This window comes from Symsagittifera roscoffensis, chromosome 4 (assembly GCF_963678635.1).
Source record: "Symsagittifera roscoffensis chromosome 4, txSymRosc1.1, whole genome shotgun sequence".
Classification (NCBI taxonomy): domain Eukaryota; kingdom Metazoa; phylum Xenacoelomorpha; order Acoela; family Convolutidae; genus Symsagittifera; species Symsagittifera roscoffensis.
Genome location: NC_087065.1, coordinates 60,192,658 through 60,217,594, shown reverse-complemented (window position 1 = coordinate 60,217,594; position 24,937 = coordinate 60,192,658). Strand labels below are relative to the sequence as shown.

The 24,937-nt window shown below is 47.0% G+C and overlaps 1 protein-coding gene across 1 annotated transcript in view; it reads right to left on the bottom strand.

Moving 5' to 3' along the window:
* The window catches only part of LOC134845266 (protein PALS2-like), a 187,557-nt gene that overhangs the window by 162,352 nt on the left and 268 nt on the right, over positions 1-24,937 (bottom strand). The gene's annotated exons all lie outside the window — the stretch shown is intronic.

The following is a 24,937-nucleotide window of genomic DNA, read 5'->3' as shown; positions in this document are numbered from 1 at the left end:
AGATGGATTGACCCTTTCCTCTTTCTAGTTACTCATATTCTAAAATATCAATAATACCGGTGTTAATTCAAAGTTCTACGACATCCAAGTAGCTACAAAGTCAGTTCTATATAATCCCTTAACATACAACAGTCTCTGGGGGACCAAGCCTCCGCTCCCAAAATCTTCCCGAGATAACGCTGTTATCTCTCCCAATTTGTGGCATGGGAGGGTTCCGTGGAATATTCCTTCCCCACTGAAGTGTCCTTCTCCACTAATATCCACTGCTAGGAGTCTTTTATCGTTTGTTGTTGGCACGATAAGAAGCTTCGTATTTCTCGTCTCTTGTGCGACCGTTTTCCACAATATTTGTCGTTGTTCTGTTTTTTTGTCCCTTTCAGTCAAAATGGCCGTCTTTTTCTATTTCTCAGAAATATTCACTCTTCAATCGAAATTTTAAAAATAAAAATTCTAGAAAATTTCTACCCTCCTTCGCAATACTTTTTCGTTACTAAGGCCTTTATTCGTTTTCTTTCGTGTCGCCGGAAGGTTGCGCTGTGCCTATCTGGCAGAATGGCACATTTTCCTCATCTTGATGGCGCGGCGTAAGTGTTCATAAAAGGAAGTTTGACTGGACACAAGGGGACTGAATTATTAATAATAATCATAATAATAATAATAATAATAATAATCATAATAATCATAAGAAAGGGTTTAGGAATATAATCCAAGGGTTCGCATAAAACCCTGTATTTTGTTTGTTGTTGTTGTTGTTGTTGTTGTTGTTGTTGTTGTTGTTGTTGTGAATTTTCAGTAGGATACTGATGGGATGATATCCCCAAAGTTCTCAAAATTTTGTCCACTTATTTCGGCACATGTAGCAGTCACAGAAGAGAACCCATGTGCACTTGTTTTGTTCTGAGAATTGATCGTCGAAAAAGTTCCACATCATTTGTATCAATCTTCGCTTTAAGCCTCGCATTTCTCGAAATTCAATTTTCTGGTTTAGTCGGTTTATTAGACGGCACGTCCTGAATGTAAACTCCCCTCTAGCTTTTTCAGTTCTGGTCTTGTTTAGGTTGAACATTTCTTTCATTCTTCCTGGAATTTCAATTTTTGCTGGGAGCTTAATGTGATCGTTTTCTTCATGCATGAATTTCGCCATCATCAGTAACTCGTTCAGCTGGAGAAAAAATGCCAGAGGCAGGATGTTTAACAATCTCAGCTGCTCTGTATAGTCAGATGCGTTTCTCGTGATCCATTTTAAGACTTACTTTTGGAACCTTTCGAATCTCCCTAAGTCGCTTCTTGAGATGTTGCAAATAATTAGACCATACGTTAGAACAGGAAGTATTAAGGATTTGTACAGACCTATGTGCCATTCTGCCAGACTGGCACAGCACAACCTTCCGGCGACGTAAAAAAGAACGACTAAAGGCCTTATTGACGAAAAAGTATTGCGAAGGAGGGTCGGAATATTCTAGAAATTTTATTTTTAAAATTTCGTCTGGAAGAAGAATATTTCTCAGAAATACGAAAAACGGCCATTTTGACTGAAAAAGTGACGAAAATCAGAACAACGACAGATATTGTGAAAAACAGTCGTACCAGAGACGGAAAATACAAAGCCTCTTATCGTGGCAACAACGCACGATAAGACACTTGTCAACAGATATTGGTGGAGAAGGAGGCTTCAGTGGGGGAAGAAATATACCACGGAACCCTCCCGGGACACAAAGTAGAGGAGATAAGAGCGTTATCTCAGGAATATTACGGGAGCGGAGGCTTGGTCCCCAGAGACTGTTCTATGTGAAGGGACTGTATAAACTAACTTTATAGCTGCTGGAATGTCAAAGATCTCTTAATTAACACCGTCATTGTTTAATATTTCAGAATATGAGTAGCTAGAAAAAGGAAAGGGTCAATCCATCTCCAATGGATTAAATATAAAACTGTCACACAAAAATATGTTAAAATAGGTTGTTCGAGCCGTGTTTTTAATGACAATCACTTAGTCTGAGGATCCGAGACTCAGCTATGTGGTTGTGTTCGCATGTAAACGAAAGCTGATCAAAAGTCGTTTGACTGATGGCCTAAAAATGGTAACTTTTTACTTTGCCCTAGACAGACCAGAAAATCAACTGGCAAGGTCGAGACGGTGAAAAGCGAGTAGGATTAAGGTAACTGACGCCTTCCAGTCGTTAATAGGTACTTTTTCTACGCTCCGTCGCTGTGTAGTATTTGGGCGAATGTTACATAGACGTTTTTATGGCGCTCCTGGGTGGGCCTGTCAAAGGCATAAGACCATCATGATCAGCAAGCGTTTCAGCGACGAACCCTCCGCTCCGGGCGTATGCCCGAGTTAGAGGCCTTAATGACCGCTATTGCACTAGGGGGAAGGTGCGTACCCTCCGTCCAGTACAATTTAGTTTTTTAACTTAGTTAACACCGAAAATTCCGGGGGCCGGAGGGTTAGGTGGGAAGTCATGAACCCGCTTGTCCCGAGGTCCCGGGACAAAAAACAATTAAAGAGAAAGCGTAAAACCAAACAAGAATAGTGTATAACCAAGAAAAAGCCAAAAATAAAATTATTTGAAAACAAAAAAGTACAAAAAACAGTAAAAAATCCAAAAAAGACCAAAAACAGTTAAAAATGTAAAGTGACAGTTGATATGTTGTTTCCGGACGAGATGTGATCTGACCTTCCTATTTGTTGTTGTTTCAGATTGATTTATATCGTTTCTGATAGAAAGATTGTGTGTTTTGGTGAAGGGTTGGATACCCTCCCTCGAGTGTAATTTGAGTGTTTAAGCACGTTAATGATGATTTTGCCGGTGACCGGAGGGTAGAGTGGCAAGCTGATCAGCGTGTTCACACTCAACAGGGACATCAAGGACAACATCCGCAACGACTGTTGGGTATCGTTGAAGCAATTTTAGTATGGTTCGGGTACTATTTCATTAAAACTTAAGTGGTGGGGGGCACGATTGGCGCGGTCCGATTGTACCCTCCATCGATTACAAATTTCCGAGTTAAGGGTCTTAATTCGGGTATTTTGGTGCAAAGGAGGGTATAGTACTATTCATTAACGACTACTAATAGGTTATTATCCTTATTACATTTTACTTATCTCCTAAGTTAGACCCAAAAAACACCCAATTTTGTCGAAAATCATCGATTTTCGATCAAACTGTAGACCCCCTAATTTTTGGATATCCGAGCTTTTCCGAACAACAAAAAGCTTTTATATAGGGAGTAGCTACGTAGTTCGATCCCCCTAACTAAGGAAACCGCGTGAGAAAAGACTCAGTAGAAGTTGGAAAAAACCAAAATTTTTCGGTCAAAATTTCGATAATTTTCCGGATTTTGTCAATCTGTTTTGGGGATCGAGTTTTTGAGTTTTTAGAGTTAGAGCAATAAAATTTTTTGCGTTAGGAGCGTGCTAGCATAACGTGCTCGTATACTAGAGAAATTCTTGAGTAACCCTCCGATCAGCTCCGTAGATAGAGCTAACGACTTAAGGATCGGAAAAGGGAGGAATCGGAGGGTCCAAATTTAATAGTTATTGGGCCAAATTTTTGTCTCCAAACCAATTTTGATCCGTCCGGTTTTTTGCACTATTCCAGTGCTGTACAGGGCTACTACGCTCGTTTCAATTATTTTTAGGCACTTTCGATAGGAATTGCGGAAAAAGTTTCTCAGAACCTATATAGGTGGTGAAAAAGGGCCATTTGGACAAACACGTTTTTGGCAATTTCTCAAAGACTAGTTATCCGATCGGGATAATTTTGGTACCATAATTCGACATTTGGGACCACTTTTCCGGACCGCAACCGTTTTTGGGTTGATAATCTCGGAAAAGAAATTTTTTTTAGAATTTGTTGGTTCGGAGGGTCCAAATTACGGGCAACCCTCCGAGCGGCAGAAAATTTTATCAAAACATCTTTTTATTCAACTGAGAAGGTTGACCGTGTCAGCCAACCTAGTTTTAAGTCAGGTATACCGCTTTTGGAGACTTTGTTGCGGGAACATAACCTTTTTTCTTGATTTTTGAGGAACCCTCCGAGGTAACCCTCTGGAGTCAGCTAAGGCCCATAGCAACCCTCCTTAGTGGAAAATTTCCACGAGGTTATCCAAAGAAGTTAAGACGGCCCCCCTGATAGAGAATTTAGCTTGTTTTGACGCTTCCTGAAGTCAATTGAAGGCCCTTCTGAGTGAAGCTCAGAAATTTGAAAATTTTGGAGGTACCCTCCGAAGTAAGCCTCCGGAGCATATTAAGCATCTTATTGACCCTCCTTAGTAAATTTAGGGGGACCCTCCGAAGTGACTTGGGTGATTAAGGTACCCTCCGAAGTAGGCTAAGTGTCTTAACAACCCTCCGAAGTAACCCTCCGGAGTGTCTTAAACCTTCTAAACAAGCCAAAGTTAGAAACTTGAGGAAATCTTCTGTGGCAATTTGGGAAAAGGAAAATATCCATTTAATTTAAATCATATTAGGATATTAGGCGCACTTATTAAGATCATAAGAGCCCATTTTGACCCGGAAATTTGTGATCAACTTTGGATTCTAGATCGGGTGTATCAGAAGTACCCGAACAAAATTTTTTTTTGATTGTGATTTTGGTTGTGTGGTTGCCTTGAGCTACTTAATAGGAAAGTTCGGGCAATCCGGGAACAAATAAAGGAATACCTCGGTGAGTGTATTAGGCAAATACACACTCACTTGAGAAGAAAAGTTGTTCCCTACTCTCGTGCACTTGGAGCAGTCCGGGTGTGGGAGAGCTTTTTCATAGACTTTGGAAATTTTCGATCAGAGGTTGCCTTGACCCATTTAATAGGACAGCTCGGGCAATCACAGGGCACCTAAAAGAAGACCTCGGTGGGTGTATTAAGCAAATACACACCCACTTGAGAAAACTGTGTCCTGGGCTTTGTTCTTTCGGATCGTTCCGATTGAGGGAAGTCTTTTTTCTTTAAGACTAAGTTTTATTGATCTGTTTCTGAGTCATCACTGCTTTTTATCAAAGATTGTTTAATTTTAACAAAGCAGTGACTTGATAAATTGTGTGGCGATAAATTGATACTGACAAAAGGTCGCTGTCACCTGTAGGATATTCTTATCTGATTATCTATTGTGTTTGGTGTGTTGATTTTATCTTGTGAAAATTTTGTGATACTGTTATAATATACGACAGGGTTGAGCTAGCATTATATCAATACTGAGCAGGCCCTGTGTGTGTGTGTAACTCTAACGGAGTCACTAATATTGTCATTGAGAAAACTAAGAGACACTCTTGATACTTACGAGATTTAACTTGAATTTGTTTGCGGTACGTGTGCATCGCCATTAAATCATACGAAAATTGTTTTTGTAACAAAGCATGCAGCGCAGGGACTCGTTAGGATCGACTACTAAGATTCCCAGGCTGAGTAAAGGCAGCACGCGAAAATTTAAAACTAGGCGTAGCCAGTCCTCATTTAGCAGCGCCTCTGACGTGTTTGCCGAAAACGAATCGACTAAAGGTCAACCTGATCTTTCAGTGAGCGAAATGAGATTGAGGAGCGAGAAAAACCTCGATGGCGATCAAAGGCGGAGCGCCGAAACCGGAACCGCGAGCGAAACGCTGGTGGACCCCTTTGACGAGGAAGAACAGACGCTCATTCGACCCGACTTTGAGCCGAGCGAGGACCTCGAGCGGGAGGAAGTCGAAAGGACGGAGGAGACCTCGGAGCGTTCCGAGGTCGAGCCGCGAGAGGAAGTCCTATTCAAGGGAATGTCCAAATCGGAGACCAAGAGTCACAGGTGGAGGGGAGAATACTCACATTCGGCTAGTACCCACTCATCTCTGGCCAAGCAGAGCAACAACGCAATGATGTCGAGTATAAGCCCGAGTGAAGAACAACCGGGTTCGAAGGCCAAGAAGAGTTGGAAGTCATTGTACGGCGAGCGCATGGCGTCACTACCAACTGTAGGTTTAACTTCCAGTTATGACTACCCGGAGACATCCCATCCGGATGTGAACTTCACACCGTGCCCAAGGAACGATAAGAACGGGAAGGCGTTATCAGCCTCGCCGACCAGACCCATGTCAGATGGGATAACGATGGGAGCGTCATCAACCTTCGACAGATTAATGACGTCCATGAGCACGCAAAAAGGCGGTGCGTCATCAAGCACCAGGCTGCAGCCGCAGTTGACCTCATCTACTCTGGGACTAACCCCGTCATTTGGGGCCACTGGCGACATAAGTGACATGTTCGCTGGCGTAATGAATGGTCTAGATGAACTGAGACGGGACATGACTAAAAGAATAGATCAGGTTGATGAGAGAGCTCACAAGGGTCAAGAGAATCTGAGAGATGAACTAACGCACGTGAAGTCGCAGGCGAGGGTTGATCAAGCTCAGTTGATTCGCAACACCGATCAATGCCTGGCGGAGAGCCTGGCACAAGCAAACAAGGAGTCATACGAAAGAGAGGCTAGGATGACCAGAGAGATCGAACGATTGTTGAACGATCATGATAGTACCTATGCCCACACGATGACTAGCCTGGAGAAGAGGTTAGATGCAAAGTCTGACTTAATGATGCGGAAGCTTGACGCGATCCTGAATGGGAGTAGTTGGCAGGAGCATTCCAACCCAAGGGAGCGCTCACGCCATGCGAATGTTGGAGATGGTACGGGCGGCAATGCCAGAGCCCAGCAAGGCTCGAGAACGAACTACGAACATAGAAACAAGGAGCGGCCAAGGGCAGCCCCAAGAGGCCTGGCTGGACGAGTCCAGTCCCGCCGGAGGCAGATGCCACCCCGGAGACAAGATTGCCAACCGTGCCACAAGTCAGTTCAGTACCAGATCTGACTACAGTCTCACAAGACACGACGATGTATGCCTCAATGTTTGAGCCTCTGAACAGATCTCTTGAAACATTCATCACCAAGCTCTCGAAGTCAACCGAGAGAGGAGAGATGTCAAGAAGGACACTGAAAAAGCCGAAGTCATATAAAGACGAGTCAGACGGCTGCATTGATACTTGGATAGAGGTGATGAAGTTACACTTTGAGGAAGAGAATCTCTCCAAGAAACAAGAGTGCAGCGCGCTGACGAGCAACCTGGAGGGTACTGCATTAAGTTGTGTAATGGCGAAAAGAGCCAATGAGAGAGACAGCGCTCGCAAGATATTCGACATCCTGCTGAATCGTTTCGGCTCTGGAGTACAAGGTCACCAGGCTATGGTGAAGTTCGAGAAGAGGCGTCAAAGAGATGAAGAATCAATAGATAAATTCTTGGACGACCTTGAATTGCTCAGGAGGAGAAGCAACCCGGATGAGAGAATATCCGAGCGAAACTTGGCGATTGCTTCGAAGTTCATGGATGGAGTAAGGAGTGAGGAGTTGAAGACGATGTTGGCCACTCACTTCACCCTGTCGCTTGACCAGGTACCCACGCCTGACGACTTACGTATGAAGTCACGCGAGTATTTACTCATAAAACCGAGGGCGCAAAATCGTTACAGCAATTATGGCAACTATAGCGGGACAAACACTGGTGCGAATTCCAGTTGGTACAAACCTCGCGATGACATAGACAAGAGGAGGTCGTGTGCGAATTGTGGTTCGATGGACCATCACGTTTCTGCGTGTTCTGCATACAAACAGAACATGAAGGCCATAGGCTACTTTCTCGAGGACGCCGACGCGACCGACGAGGATCATGAAGAGTATGTCAGAGGGCTCATCATGAAATATGGTCCGAGGTGTTTCTTCTGTAATTTGGAAGGACACTTCAAGTCGGATTGTACTCAATTTTGGGACGCAGTAGCGGACGCGAAACATCCCCGCCACGAAGAGGCGCTTTCGGGGGTCAAGGCCAGTCGAGCACGTCTGATGAACGAGGCTGAATCTCGGAGAAAGGAGACGACACCGAGCACCTTCACGACCAAAAAGGTTAGGACATGGCCTGACGAGGTGGTAGCCTCGAACCTCGAAGCAGAGTCGTCTAGCCCACTCAAGGTGGATTACGGCCTGGCGGCAAGGACAGCGTTGCAGAATGTCAAACAGGACCTAGCCACGAAAGAAGTGGAGCAATGGGTAAGGTCGGAGCTGGAGAGCACAGATCTTCGGGAAAGTTTTAATGTTCTGGGTAAAACGACAAAAGTGGAAGACAAAGACGAACCCAAGAAACAGGGACTAAAACTGAACGTTATATCTGGTAAGACTTTCGGCATGACGAAGGCGGGGACCAAAATAATGTCCATCATCTCAGTCGCAGGGCACGAGGTGGTCAAGAACTTGAGTGAACCATCCGAGATTACACTAGTCCACCTGGATATCTATGCCGACTACCTGAAGGAGAAGGATCCCAATCTGGACTCCAGGGCAGTGCGAGCGCTGCTCATAACGGGAGGTCCGAGGCTGATGAAAGTGGACGGACATTATATCGATGTCCATGGCCCTTACCCGATCCTGATGAATGTGGATGGCATCAATATCTACACGAAAGCTCGCATAACTGATGCGAACGATCAGATTGGCCGGATATACATTGGTCAAGAGGAGCTGAAGGTTAGACGAATCGGACACAACGCGATGCTCGAACAAGATGCGGTGCATATTGGTTGCGAGGCCGATCTGGCCGCACACGTTCTGGACGTGCAAGGCAGACAACTTTCAGTAAAGGGACTGCTAGACACGGGAGCAGTGGTTAGTGCCATGCCAGTCAAAACTTGTACCGACTTGGGTTTCGAAAGGTCGGATCTCATACCGACAAACATCAGGTTGGCAGCTGCCAATCAGGGAGCGATCTATGTCGCCGGACGAACCCGAATCATTTCACTGCAGCTCGGAGGAAGACATCTTTGGATGAGCTTCCTAGTAGTAGAGAATTTGGACGAATCCGACCAGTTCATCCTAGGAAGGGATTTCGTTCGCAACTTTGACGTCACGATCGATCTCAATGACGGATTGATTAGGATCAAGGATCCTGAGAGAAAGTATGAAAAAAGACCCCTTAATAAGATCTTAATTAACCAGGCCAAGGTGCCGATTTTTCTGGATCGAAAAGTTAGATTAAAACCAAACCAAGTCGTAGTAGCGACGTTTAGGATGAGGAACTTGAATGAACTCAGCAATGACAGACAGGTGTCTCTGGTGCCAAATCCAAACAGTAAAAGCTCGGCTATTTTAGGAAGAAGCGTCTCACTCACTCAGAGCGGACTGTGTGTGAGTGTGTTATTGAACACAGAAGCAACAACAGTGACAATACAGAGGGGAAAGAAACTTGGCTACGCTTTGCCTCTGAACACAGACTTTCAGAGTGTGGAGAACTTGAAAAAGTTTGATGTAACTAAATGTCCATTGCATGCGAACCAAGAATGTATAATGAAAAGAGTGAATGAATTGAAATCTTCTAGGAAATTGTTTTCAATGAAGTCGGAAACAGATGATGGGCTGTCTAGTTGTTCCAACTTCCCTGAGAGACCGACGGAGGCAGAGTTAGCAGTGAATAAACCTGTCCTACCTGAGATAGAACATCTGAAGGGTAAAATATCAGACAAGGAACTAGATTCGCTCAGAGCGTTGCTAAATCGGAACGCAGACGTTTTTTCGAAACATAAGGCTGACATAGGTTGTTGCAATTTTGTAGAGCACGAGATTGAGATAGAAGAGGGCTCGGTACCTCATAGGGAAGGGGCGAGAAGAATGACCCCAAACAAGTCAGAAGCGTGTAGGAAGGAAATCGAGATGTTAATGGAGTACGACATGATCGAGCCGTCGAAGTCCCCATGGGCTTGTGGCGTGGTCATGGCGAAAAAGAAAGGGGGACAACTCAGATTTTGTTGTGATTTCCGTTATCTGAACGCAGTGACTATAAAGGACGCATACCCAATTCCCCGCATCGATGAGAGCCTATCCAAGCTGGGAGACGCGAAGTTCTTCACCACGTTGGATTTGGGCTCTGCATTCTGGCAAGTGCCACTCAGAAAGCAAGATCGAGAGAAAACAGGCTTCGCGTGTGAGCTGGGACTGTTCCAGTGGAAGAGGATGCCATTCGGATTGTGCAACGCGACGGCCACATTCCAGCGACTGATGGCCCAGGCACTCACGAGCGTCACTAAGAAATACGGGAATCTCATCATGTGTTATGTCGATGATGTCGTGATTGCAACACCAACCTTAGAAGATCACATAGAGAGGTTGGAGGAGGTGTTTTCTTGCATGAAGCAGGCGGGTCTGAAATGCAAACCCTCTAAGTGTGAAATCCTCAGGGATTCCATAAAGTATCTGGGCCGCCTGGTTGACAAAAATGGAGTGAGACCAGATCCCGAAGCGGTTGAAGCGGTGCTGACCTGGAAGGCACCTAAAACAGATACACAGCTGATGAGTTTTCTGGGATTTGCAAATTATTATCGAGAGTTCATCAAGGGGTATGCTGACAAAATATACCCCATGCAGAGGTTGATGAGAAACAAGGGCAAAAAGTTCACCTGGACTGATGAGGCACAAGTTTCACTTGAAAACATCAAACGTGAACGGTCCTCGGCATGCCAACAGAGAAGGGGATGTTCGTGCTGGACACGGATGCATCAGTGGTTGCTATATCGGGCATACTTCACCAGGAGCAGGAGTGTAACGGGAGAACGGTTCTTCGTCCGATAGCCTACGGGAGTAAAGTCCTGAGTGATACTGAAATGAAGTACGGCGCACCAAAAGCGGAGGTGTTTGCGGTGATCACTTTCGTGGAAAAATACAGGGCCTACTTGGGGAGTGCTCCCTTCAAGTTACGTGTGGATAACCGTGCCCTTGCCCGGCTGAAAACCTATTCGATGGACCAAAGCTATATTGGTCGTTGGATCGTGCGCCTGGATGGATACCACATGATCATAGAGCACCGTACTCGTGACAAACACCAGAACGCAGATAGCCTCAGTAAAAAGACAGAATTTTATGAGCGCCTCAAGGAGAGACAGGCTAACCAATCAGAGATCAAAGACGGGTTTTCCTTTCTGGACAAAGAAACCTACGACAAGCTGCCACTTACTAGGTGGTTAGACAAGTCAGGACATCCTATACCTGGACACCCTGACCTTCCAGTGGAGACGGCCGCGGAGATAAAGCTTTTAGCTAGAGGCGAGCCCGTTCCGTTGGATCTGCTATTCCGATCCAACTTGGTACAGCAAGAACTAACCAGGCTGGGTATAAACAGCATGGCTCTATTGAACAGGACGGTGAACGTGGCGCCGGACGTCATGGGAAGACTCCGTGACTTGTTGGACAGGGAAGTGGATAGGCATGATCGTGAATGGATGGAGACCATGCAGCGGTTGACTGTCACTGAGAGAACAGAGAAGAGGCCAGTGTCCATTCGCAGCCGAGGCGTTGAACGGGATTGCAGGTCGATTGTCAACCAGTTGGTGAGCTCGATGCCGAAGGAGGTCTTGTTGAGAACTTCGTTCACTGAATATGGAACACTGAATCAGAACCAAACTACTGAGGAAGTCAGGATCAGGTCGAAATCTAGCTCCACGAGGAGAGTGCACTTCACGAATGCAAAAGAGGAATACGAGCCGAGCCCAGATTGTTCGTCCGTGGACGAGACAATGTCCGTGGAGTCTGATACCTTCGAGCCAGTCAAGGACGACTCGTCTGAGGAGTCGGACACCTTTGAGCCCGTGCAGGACGACTTGTCCGGGGAGAGGTTGACTAGACCACCTAGGGGCAGAATTTTGTCCGGGGAGTCGGGTTCAAAGCGACCGATGGACAGAGTTTTGTCCGGGGAGTCGATAAACATCTCAGACAACTTGGAATATGATGTTGGAGAATCAGTCGACTCAAGTGTTGACTCGGGACCCCAGTCCTGGGACAACACGTCTGAAACAACTTCCAATTCCGATATGTCAGAGATCGCAATCCACTCCTTATTGGTAGACTGGAAGCAGCGTGGGCTGGACCGAGAAACACATCAGGATCCAGACAGGGACAGATACACCTCAGATGAAGAGGGCACTGTGGTAGATAATGCCGCAGACGAGCTCGAGCTGATAGCAGTTTCGAAACGCCCAACCAGATTGCTGCCACATGGTACGGTCGTCCGTACCAATCTGGAACCATCTGTGCAGGAAGCGACGCCTTTGAAAAAGATATGGTGTGTCAAGTTGATGGACGATGCTCATGCTCCGGAGATGATGAGTGGGCAAATGAACGTGGTGAAGACGTATTTGAAAGCCAGGTACAGGCTGTCGGATCTCCTAAGGGCTCAACGAAATGATAGAATGACGAGCAGTCTGAAGAGATGGATCGAGAATGGAGCACCTGACAAGGGAGATTTGGAAGAAGACAGCTACAAAATCCTGAAGCAATTCTACCTGAAGCGAAACGACTTGTTGTACCTGAACAAGGACGGAATCGTAGCCTGCAAACGGAAAGAGGAGGACAAGGTCCTCTATAAATACAATTCAATAGTGTTACCACAGTTGTATCAGACCGAATTGCTCTTTCGCTCACATGATCAGATGGGCCATCAAGGCGTGGACAAAGTGTATAACAGGATACAGAAACGATTCGAATGGCCGGGATTGAAGAAGGCTTGTGAGAAGTGGATCGCAGCATGCCTGTCATGTCAGCAGGCGAAGGATCCCAGGAAGCTGAGGTTCCCCCTACAGTCAATAGAGTCGTCAGGTTTCAACGAAGTGGTGCAAATTGATCATCAGAAAATCTGTATGACAGCAACGGGCTATAACCAGGTGCTGGTAATGATCGACCATTTTACGAAGTATGCGGAAGCAGCACCCTGCATGACAGCATCGGCGGAAGAAGCATGCGATCATTTGATAAATGTGTGGATAGCGAGGCATGGCTGCCCCATCACGTTCCAGTGGGCGATCTCACGAAGGAGTTGATGAAAAGGTCGCAGGTAGCGCAGGCCCACTCGACCACTTATCACCCGCAAACGAATGGCCTAGTCGAGAGGCAAAATCGCACACTGGTATCCATGCTGAGAGTCTATTGCTCGCGTTACATGGATGACTGGGACAAGCACCTGCCGCAAGTGATGGGTGCTTACAACAGCACGGATTATTCCACCACGGGAATAAGTCCGCACATGATGTTAACGGGTCATGAAAAAGCGCTCCCGTTGACGTTTTTCTACCCTGAATATGAGGGGAAGAGGACAGCACCGCAAACGTACGTGCGGGATGTTATTAGAAGACAGCAGGACCTCAATGACTTATGCAGGAGGAATACGCAACAGGCGCAGATTAGACAAAAAAGGAGGTTTGACAAAAGGACAGCTGATGCAAAGGCCTACTCAGTTGGCGACTACGTCTGGGTGTTCCAGGAAGTGGTTCCACCAAAAGGAACCAAGAAATTATTAAAGAAATGGCGTGGTCCATTTCAGATAACAGAGGTGCACCAAGGAGGTCGTTTTTATCGATTGAGCACTGGAAGAGCAGCTCATTACGAGAATATCAAACCACACAATGCCTCGTCAGAGGATTGGTGCATCCCAGCGGACATGCAAGATGGAGACTATTTGATAGTGGATCCTGCTTGTGAAGTGAATGAAAGGGGTACTCGCGACAAGAACGACGGGAATGAGGTGGTGGACGATTGCGGTCTACCACTGGATCTCGAGTTGACCGAACGAGTAGAGGTGGACGATGAAACTCTACCTTATGCCGAAGAAGACTGGGAATGCCCGGAACAAACCGAAATTGACAAAGGAATACAGCCTGACTTTCCTCTCACTATGGAAACACGCCAGAGCAAGAGAGGAAAAAACCAGAAGAAATACAATCCGTATGGCGAGGACTTCGTTGTAGACAGGATAGTAGTATGCCTGTCATGTCAGCAGGCGAAGGATCCCAGGAAGCTGAGGTTCCCCCTACAGTCAATAGAGTCGTCAGGTTTCAACGAAGTGGTGCAAATTGATCATCAGAAAATCTGTATGACAGCAACGGGCTATAACCAGGTGCTGGTAATGATCGACCATTTTACGAAGTATGCGGAAGCAGCACCCTGCATGACAGCATCGGCGGAAGAAGCATGCGATCATTTGGCGATCTCACGAAGAGCAAGATCGCCAAATGATGGGTCGAATTTTTGTGGAAACAGAGGCCTGGTGTGGGAGGGATGATAGCGCTTCCCCCTGTTGCATCACAGATACCAGGGAAATATTTGTGTTTCCTGGTTACCAAGGCCACTAATAGGCAACACGTAGATCCAAAGAGCTTGGTATTGGCCTTGACTCGACTTAGGGATTTTTTGGTTGAGAGAGGAGTGACCTCTCTCTCGTTGCCAGTATACGATCCTAATAGGGGAAAGCTACATCCGAGAGAGTTGTACGCACTTGTACATGTGATATTTTCAGAGACTGACATAGAAGTTTACTTACATAAAAAATACTATCTGAGCATATGCTAAGAAATGCGCTCGGCGATAAGTGGTTTTTATTAAGTTATTCGACAGGAATTAGAGTCAAGTTTAGGTTAGGTTAGGTTTTAGGTACAGTATTAGGGATTATGTTTTTATGTGATAGTGTAGGTGTGTGATGTTTATGTGTTTATGTTATGTTATTGTTATGATATGTTTTATGTTTGTGTCATAAAAGACCTGGGGCACTCCAGGTCATCAAGGTGACAGCGCACATTCGTGCTACTCTGACAAAGGTAAAGGTGGACGATCCACCTTGGTGCTAAATTTTTAAATCAGAATTGAAAAAAGAATTTCAATGGAGAGTTTTGAAGAATTGAATGATGTTGTATCCAAAAATGATGGTTCTAAGTCGCGACTTGTTTTTTAGATCTTGATTGATCGAAGATTGTTTATTGAATCCATTGAATCGAAACGACACAAGAAGACAATACACGACAGCAAGAATCAACACGATAAGAAATGGGTGACACGAACGAACTCATAGAATTCCTCTCAGCGAGTCTAGGAGCGACTCTAGACGAGATCTATCAGCGGCTGATCGATTGTGATTTCACACGAGAAGACCCGGGGTTGGCGATGTTTGTGGTCGCGCTCCTTAATGCACTAGGACGAGAGGGTCGAGGGAATCGCCCTACGGAAGTCGTGTTGATGTTGGCCTTCGGTGAGTCCGGCACCGCCGAGAGAGGCCGAAACCGACTGATGAGATGGAGGCGTGGAGAAATGTCTGGCCACGACCTGGCTCGTGAGCCAGGACTAGGTGAGCAGAAGGACCACCGGCTAGGTGAGATGCCCTTACCAGTCCAACCGGCGCAGCCACTCATCGGAGCGAAGAGACAACGTGCTGGGCCAGGCCTGTCACATTCGGTCGACTCTCCTACAGCTGCTCCTCCTTTGAAGAAAATGAGGGTGAGTGAGATAGAGATCCAGACGTCGGAGACGATCGAGACGCTGGAAAAGAAGGAGAAAGATCAGAGCGAGCTGTGTGCCAAACTCCAGGAGTATAGGGCAATAGCTCGAGAAAGAGACGAATGGAAGAAGAAATACGAAGATCTACAGGTGGCTTATAAGGAGGATGAAATAAAGCACCTGAAGGAGCTGTATATGGCCAAGGTGAGCCAAGTGTCACCGGAAGTTCTGGCGAGCATGAGATCCTCGGAGGGATCCAACGACACACGCCCCGGGACAACAGCTCAGGAGCTGTGTGTATCGAGAGGGACCGAGGTTCTGGATTTGCGTGCATCGAGAGAGCCCGAGGCTCCTCAGCAGACACGACCGTCTGCTTCTAGTCAAAGGTTCACGATACCAGACCCTTCTGACACTTACCTCGCCCCTCAGTTCCAATAATTGTTCAACCAAGTGGCCCGAGCGACAATGGAGGAGATCAACCGGACCACTGGACGGACATTGGGTAGGATCGTTCCTTCCCAGCGTCGTGATCACTCATCAAATAGCTCGGAGCGAGCACGCCACACAATAGTGCCCTCGGGGACTGCGCATGGCAGAACCTATCAAAAGTCCCGCGTGGTAGATATCAGGAAGAACCTGATGACACGGCACCAGTTCACGCAAGTAGCTGCAGAGCATCCTCGAGCTTGCCTGAATGACATGAGCTGGAACCCCGCTACGAGCGACCAGGTGATTCCCCCAGGGATTCGCCACCTGATCATAGGAGACAGTTTGGTGAGGGATCTGAATGAGATCTTCGTCTATGGTCAGACAACCACCTTGTCCTTTGGAGGAGCTTCAGTGGCTCAGGTCATCAAGATGATGGAATTCCAAAGCGAGGATCACCTGGATACACTGGTGATAATGCTAGGAACAAATGACGTCTCGAGAGCCCCAGTGACCCCCGAGTGCAAGTGAGAGCCTCTGCTGGTATGCCTCCTGAATGAACTGAAGGAGAAGTACAGGCCCAGGTTTGTGGTGCTGTGCACGATACCACAAAACCCGCTGATGGGCACCACAGTGGCAGATTTCATGAACGGCAACGTGACACGGTGGAATGAAATGATCCGTAATCTGGTGAGAAACAACCCTGGCGAGTTGCGACTTCTGGATATCGAAAACACGCTGCGCATGATTGATCATGTTGCGCTTACCAAAGATGGGATACATTTCAACACCCAACGAGGGAGACACTGGATGAATGATATATTTCAGACGCAATTGAGAGAAATGGAGCAGGAGTCGAGGGCGACCAGTTCTCTGGCTCGGGCCAGTTCAACGACCGGAGGAAGCAGAATAAGGGCAAGCGTGCCCGAGTCCCTCGTCAACCGCCTAGGGCCCTTGGCAATGGAGACGGTTGTAGCCGCACCCACCGCTCCTAGCTCAAACGTGAGAGAGAGGATGGGGACTGCTCCTCCTCCCAGAATACAACCGCTTGAAAGCCGACTCGGCAGATCAGTGGTTCAAAACAGAAATAACTCCCAGACAGTGTCTAGGAGGAATGATCCACCCGCCACGGCGAACCCTGCTCCAGCAGCAGGATCGTCTACGAGCGCCGTGCCTGCGGAAGGAGTTGAACCAGGCAGCCTGCTGCTTTGGAATCGATCAGACCCTAGTCATTGGGGACAGTATAAGACGGACATGTCCACGAAGCTGAACATGAATACCCTGACGTGTCGGGAGGACGCGATGAGAATGATTGGCGGAGAAAGTCCCACGGTGTCGCGATTGTATCGGATACCAGGCGTGGATTGGCTGCTAGCAGAACAGGAGCAGTTCAGCTCTACGACTACGCTCCGACATGCAGACTTGAACGGGTTGCCTCAGGACAATACTTTTGGACCTTTGAACACACAATCCCTTACAGACGTCAGTTAGAGAGCCCGGGAATTGACGCCACCTGCTCGAAGGGGCAAGTTTCAGGCAGAAAATAAGCCCAATAACAAGCATCATAAGATGTACAGGCAGTTCGCTAAACCACCCGGTCAGACGCCTGGCGAGTATTCAAGGGACTACCCCAGAACGACTACGGTAGATGGAGATGAACAGAGATATGGGAAACTGAAGGCCCCAATAGGCGATGGCCTGTTCGCTGCTTACGATCCCTTAGAGATGAAAGCCGCAAAGTATCTGATCGTGGCCAGTTCCGATTATCTCTACACGCCCCGTTCCCTCTTTTTGCCCGACGTGATTTTCTTGACGGCACCTAAGTTGGACTGGGGACAGGCAATCGGCATGATGATAAGTGTGCGAAGGGTGGTCAGTATGGAGCCGCAGGTCATAGTGGTTGCAGGCTCAAATGATCATCTGCAAAGCAGGGGCTTATTGTCACGCCTGACGGATGGGTCGATCCCGAGTAACGAGGTCATAGGGGAGGCGATAATGACACTGCTCTCGGCGATGGCTGAGGTAGAGGCAGCAGCAAGACAACGCTCCACCCAAAATGTAGTGAAGGTGGTCTTTGTGTTGTCACCAGGGTACGCTGCATTACCAGAACCCCTTCAATTTGTATACACAATGGTCACAACAATCGCAGAGGGGAGGTTCAATGTGATAATTCCTGCCCCAAACAGAGTAGTGGACCCGGACAATTACTACCCGTCCCGATCTGAGCTTCCCGCCATTTGGGCTGACATTTCGAATGCCATACAGGGGCTCAGAGATTGTAGCACGACTCGGTTGGTGCTAGACGACGTTCTGGGGTTGGAGCTGTCCAACTTTGCCAGATTGCTGAAACTAAGACCAGGGGTGGATGACGATCATCTGTTAGTGCAACAGGTGGCTGATGATCTGTGATTCAGACAGATGGATCAGGCCGAGAATGAGCTGGGCATGACAGTCAGGAAGAACATGACAGCAGCCGAAGAAGATCTCATGGCAATGGCTTTGCGCACGAAGCCGCACAACAACATATGGTTGTACTTGTCACCAAGGCTGTGCACCTTGGGTGAGGACGCGTTCGAGCACGCGCCGGCAGTGATAAAGGAGATACACGTGTACCTGAAAAACCTGTTTGATGCCCGGGAGTTAACTGGGGGCAGGATGTTGAAACTAATGCAGGACGTAAACACGATGTCACTGGACAAGTTCCAAGCTGACGTGCTAGCCACGAGGGCACAGTACGAACGATCGGATGCTATCTTGGGAGGAATGGGAGTGGGATGGACGCCATCCTTCCTATCGACGTGCTATCCTAGGGCATCCCGGAACTTGATTGCGAGTTTTGTCAGAGACATCAGGAAATTATCGATTGGCCTGGTATTAGCCTTGTACGTGACATTTGGTCACGAAAATTTCGTGAAGGGGCCGGCGAATCTCTTCACCCAAGCGTTAGCCGATTTGAGATTGGATGGACTCCTGACTCTGATTGCTATGACCTACGGTCGACTGGGTGATTTGCTTGTGCTGTTACGTTACCCTGAACAACTACAGGGACCGAGTCGTGAGTTCAATGCACAGTTGGAAACCGCCTCGCTCAAGAAGATGAAAGACTGGAGGACTCTCCTGCTTCAATACCTCTTACAATAGAACAGAAGCGTCACGGGAGAAGATAAGGTGGCGACGAATGCGGGCGAAAGTAAGCAGTATTGTGGCATGCCCTTACTGACGGACCTAGCTGTCATGATGCGGATTGATCCGTTGGCTCTGGTCCACGGACTGCGGGAATTCGTCACAGTGGTGTATGGACCGGTGATGTCTTTTGCGTTCCCGGATGTACAAGTTAAGGCGTACAGGAATTCAGTGTTGTACGTCAACCTGGTCTCAGTCGTGGACTGTTCCGTACTGAACTGGGTAGAACAGAGTGAGTTGAGAGGGCTGGCCAGTGACGATAGGCTGTTCGGAAGAATAGCGGAGCCAGGTTGGATGTTGATGGATTTCAACAACCACTTCAAATGCCGAATGGGCCGTGAGGAACTTTCTCATATCCAGTTCAACCCGAAGCTTTGGAACTTAAGACCAGTAGTAAAGGATACGGGAGCGGCTATGGGAGTGCCATTCTTACCAGAGGCCTATGCACACGCCAAAGAGAACCAGCAAGCGTGGCTATCTGGGTCCAGGCCGCTGCCGGACCAATGCCCTCGATATCCACCGATAAGGAGGATGTTGTTGGGAGTCACATCTCCCATCATTGCCCCTCGCATCGGAGCAGCTCGTGATGCAGAAAAGAGAATGTTGAAGTGGAGTGAAGGGATGGAGCCGCGCTTCATCGGCTGGAATGTGGCAGCCGCGCACACGTTCGACTTCTCATTTCCTAATGCTTGGAGTAGGAAGAAGATCAAGGCACTACCTTCCAGGAGACCAGAGGTCTCGGCCGAAATGTGGAACGAAGTGTATTCTCCCACGGATGACTTATCAAGACTGAAGTGGTCAGGAGAAGTGAAGGTAGTGATGATGGAAGTGGCAAAGGAGAGCAGAGGGGGCTCATATATAACGATAGAGGACCTAGCACTACATGGCGAGGAGTCTGTTGAGTTCCTGGTGAACGATGAATTGTTTTATCACGCAGGAGACATGACCGTACCGGCGCGGCCGGACTCGGGCATAGACACACGACAAGGCCCTTCAGGACCCAAGCCAAAACTTGATGCAGATGACGATGAATTGATGGATCAGGACGATAACGATAACGACATCGAGGGAAAGACGGGAAAACCGGGTGAAACGGATCTAGGAGCGTTGGAGAGAGACTTGCTAGAATACAGGTTCAGCGAAGACGACGATGGGGAAGTCGATGGGAGTCTATTGCTGATGACGCCATCGTCTTTTATGTCCCCTACAAAGGAGGCGTCGGCCGACTTATCCCCGATGGACCCAATAAGTCAGGCGAGAAAGTGCCGAAGCAGGGATCCGCAAAGATTGCTCCATGAGTCACCGAGGAGGAGAAAAATCGAAGAGTCAATGAGGGTATCCTTCCTGAGTACGCTACCGGAAGAGGAATGGGAGAGATATCAAAGTGAACTAGAAGGCAAGACAGGGGCAACCTTGAGCCGAGTGAACTTCATGGAAAGGTCATGGGACGTGATAAGGCGATATGGGACGCAGTCCATAAAGAAGGTGGGGTTGAACCAACCCATCATGCGTGAGGTCCTGGAGAAAATAGTGAACTCCGTGGAGTCGGATGTTCTGACCGAGTCAGTAACAGAAGACAGTGCCGATGATCAGCAGGTTGCAAAGAAATTACCTGTTAGACGAGCCAGGAAGGGGCTGAAGCGACTAAAAGGGAAGACAGGAAGTCGAGCCATGAACCCGAGAGTGGTGAAGTCGAGAGCCAACGCAGTGGTGACCTCTTTAACGAGCGCAGGTCGTTAAGGCGAGAGCGGGCAAGGAGATAGTGCAACGCTGACAGGGGGAGAAAAAGAGAATCTGATACCCCCTATGCTCTTGGCTGGTCTGACCACGACTGCCGTAAGATCAAAGAAAACAGCACGAACCCTGGCAGATACTAAATTAGAGATGGAGATCATCAGTCAATGTGGATCTGGAGGACTTGAAGATTACAGGCCCTCGCGGACCAACATAGCCAAGTTGAAGCTGGAAGTATAACTCGACGTGGTCGAGTACAGTCGAGTTACTGTGCCAGAATCAGTCCACATGGGAGATCCAGCAGGAGGTTATGTGGAAATGTTGAAAGCGAGAAACTCCGCGAGAGGGCACCTGATGGCTTGGAGCGAGAAGCGAGCCATGCAGGAATATCTGAAAGAGCTCACGGAGAACTCAAACTTAAATCGAAAAGAATACGGCACGGTAATGTCCTCTGAAGCGAACGAAGTCGGATTGGAAAAATTACTAGAAATCTCCTGGAGGGCGGCCCTCCAGAGATACTTCGACGAGGCGATGCATGCACCTGCTACAGTGGCGGCATACCTGGCTCATCCTTGCGTGAGAACTGATCTGCAAGTACGGTTGGCTTGGTGCTTGTTGGGCATCAAGAGAGCGGAGTATGAAGCCAGTAATGATTCGAAATCACGGGAACAGGAACTGGAGTTGATGGAAGCTCTGCGAGCGTTGATTTCGAAAGACGATTCTGCGATAGCATGGGCTAAGCGTAAGGATGCCCTTTGCTTTGTCAGGTTCGTGGTGGATCGTATCCCCACTCCTGTTTTGGGAGAATGCATAAAGATCATTCGGCAAAAGGGAGTTGATTGTGAAAGGAACTTCCTTAGGGCACACCTGGAACTATATCAGGACATGCCATTGACTGTGCCAAGCAAGGAGTCGAATGATATGGAAAGCTATTGCAAGTTGGAAGAGGTGAGAAGTTATTCCAACAAAGAATTGAAAGTGAGCCGGGAGTTGATTGAAGCGGTCAGAGGACAAAAAGAGTTTGCAACACTAGGGAAACTGAAGTCATTCCAATATGTGTCTGGCATACCGGGGATGGCGTATAATCCCTTTGTGAATGAAGAAGCCAGGGAAGCGTACTTCGACTATGAGCAAGTCATAGTACTCAATTTCTGGGTTGAACGTATTAAAGAAACTGGGATGCTGATGGTGGAACAACCCAAGCTGGGAATTATTTTGGAAGAATGAGTGGTCGAACCCTCGGTTCCCGAGCTAAAGGGGCAAGTGAGTTTTGATTGTGGTTCTTGGGACGGTCCCTTGAAAACCAGTCTAGTGACGATGTGGGAACTCATGAAGCCTTCTTGGTGCCCTCATCCTAATGCCGGTTTAATCTGGGACATGACGGCGGATATCACGTTAGACCTAGGTGATGACGCGAGTTTACATGATCTGGCCATGATACATCATCTGCTGGCCATGAGATTGACGAAGCGGAAGAGCAACCCATCCACGGAGCTGTCCGAGGAAGGTCCATCGAGTAATTGGTTGAAGCAAGGCACATGCTTGGCTCAACACAGTGGGATGGAAGGACATGTTTGTAACCTGGGACACTGCCTGGTTACGCTGAGCGAGCAGCATCGGCAACTGGCACGATTGTACGGAAGACTGAGCATGTCGGATAAAAGTGGTATGGAGTTGGTCGCGGACTGTCATGGGGTGACGGACGTAAATTTGATCACAGCCTTGGGATTTTGCAGCATGACGAGTTCGATTGAATCGCTTGAGCGCCTGGAGCGTGCCCATGAGCTAGTGACGTCCCTCAGCGTGGAAGTATTCCCTGGAGCATTGCAGACAGAGCAGAAGATCGGAGGCTGGAGAGAAGCTCTGGAGAACGAGATGAATCTGAAAAATAGTGAGGCCTATCATAAACCGACTGGTTCAAAGTATCTGGTGGGTTCAAGCTCCGCACCATATTGCAGTAGTAGATATCCTACACACATGGTGGTGATGGATGCGAGGACGCAGCAGGTGTTGATTGACCAACTTTTCTCTGTGCCAAAGTGCGTGAGGTTGGCCAGAATGTCGAAGAGGTCATATGATATATATGACTTGCTGGAGAAAGTGTTGGAAGACAGCGAAGATCAAGATGGAGAAGTGATGGAATGAAGGTGACCAAAGAAGAGAAGAGAAGGAGAAAAACTTGATTGTCTTTGTGTGCTAAAACTTAAACCAATTAACCAAGTTTTGATTATTGAACTTGTGAAACTTTTTGTTTTGATCTAGTTTGGTCAAACCAAACTTTGAAAATGTTGCAATTGTTAAAATTGTTGAAATTCTTGATTTTAGTTATGGCTATTTATGTATGTATATGAGGAATCTAGGTGAGTACATTTACCTATTTATTCACGACTGAAGTTTTTAACCTGTGTAAGACACAAATTCACTGTGTGGCGACATGGTAAGTTTTAGTAAACTCGCTCGAGAAGGGTGGGTAACTCAATAACTTTCCTAGCCACAGAGTTTCTTAGTTTTAATATTGAAAGGACCGCATAAATGACTGATTATACTTGGTGAGTAGTGTTAAGTTAATTTTAACGGGTGCTTGGCCGTGCCACGTCCCACTTTTTAATCACAAAGAACGAAAAGAAGTTTTATGGCAAGACGACGTAAAGTAGTCAGAAAAGAAATTTTATCTAAGACACTCCTCATGGTGCAAATTTTGTGAAAATGTTGAAAGGCAGTGAGATGTAGTACGATGCCATTTGTGAACACGTAGTGAGTTGAGGTGGGGTAGATAAATTTCATTTTCTAATGCGATTTGTAAGATTGATTACAGAAAACTGGATAACTACTTGACGATAACCCGGTGTTATGCGATCAATAGGGACATTGATGGGGACTTGTCCGGGGAGTATGTGCCATTCCGCCAGATAGGCTCAGCGCAACCTTCCGGCGACACGAAAGAAAACGAATAGAGGCCTTACTAACGAAAAAGTATTGCGAAGGAGGGTAGGAATATTCTAGAATTTTTATTTTTAAAATTTTGATTGAAGAGTGAATATTTCTGAGAAATAGAAAAAGACGGCCATTTTGACTGAAAAAGTGACGAAAATCAGAACAACGACAGATATTGTGAAAAACAGTCGTACCAGAGACGGAAAATACGAAGCCTCTTATCGTGGCAACAACGCACGATAAGACACTTGTCAACAGATATTGGTGGAGAAGGAGGCTTCAGTGGGGGAAGAAATATACCACGGAACCCTCCCGGGACACAAAGTGGAGGAGATAAGAGCGTTATCTCAGGAATATTACGGGAGCGGAGGCTTGGTCCCCCAGAGACTGTTCTATGTGAAGGGACTGTATAAACTAACTTTATAGCTGCTGGAATGTCAAAGATCTCTTAATTAACACCGTCATTGTTTAATATTTCAGAATATGAGTAGCTAGAAAAAGGAAAGGGTCAATCCATCTCCAATGGATTTAATATAAAACTGTCACACAAAAATATGTTAAAATAGGTTGTTCGAGCCGTGTTTTTAATGACAATCACGTAGTCTGAGGATCCGAGACTCAGCTATGTGGTTGTGTTCGCATGTAAACGAAAGCTGATCAAAAGTCGTTTGACTGATGGCCTAAAAATGGTAACTTTTTACTTTGCCCTAGACAGACCAGAAAATCAACTGGCAAGGTCGAGACGGTGAAAAGCGAGTAGGATTAAGGTAACTGACACCTGCCAGTCGTTAATAGGTACTTTTTCTACGCTCCGTCGCTGTGTAGTATTTGGGCGAATGTTACACAAGTTTTTTGCGCATTTTGACTTTGAATTCTAAGTTTCTGCGGATGCAATAGAACGTTTTATTCGCTTTCGACATTCTTGAGTCAATATGGGTTGTCCATGTTAAATGTTTGGACACATGTATTCCTAGATCCTTTATCACATTCGAGCTTTCCACTGCTGTTTCACAAAGAATGAATTCGTGTTGATTTCCTCTAAATTCGACTTCAAAACATTTGTCCAGTGCCAGACTCATCTTGTTTTTGTCTACCCAGTTTTCAACGCTTTTTAGGTCCTGCTGGATGTCCTTTGTGTCTACATTCACTGCTAGTAATTTTAGGTCGTCTGCAAAGATAAATGGGTCACTAAATTTCAATACTTCAGGAAGATTTGCATTGTTCAAAGATTAGTTTTCAGTTATATAAGTTTCTTCAGGTCTCTACAGTTGCTGCATTCGCATAAAATGCGCCAAGTGCATGTGTCTGATTCGTTGTAGCGAGTTTTGATATTGATTCGTT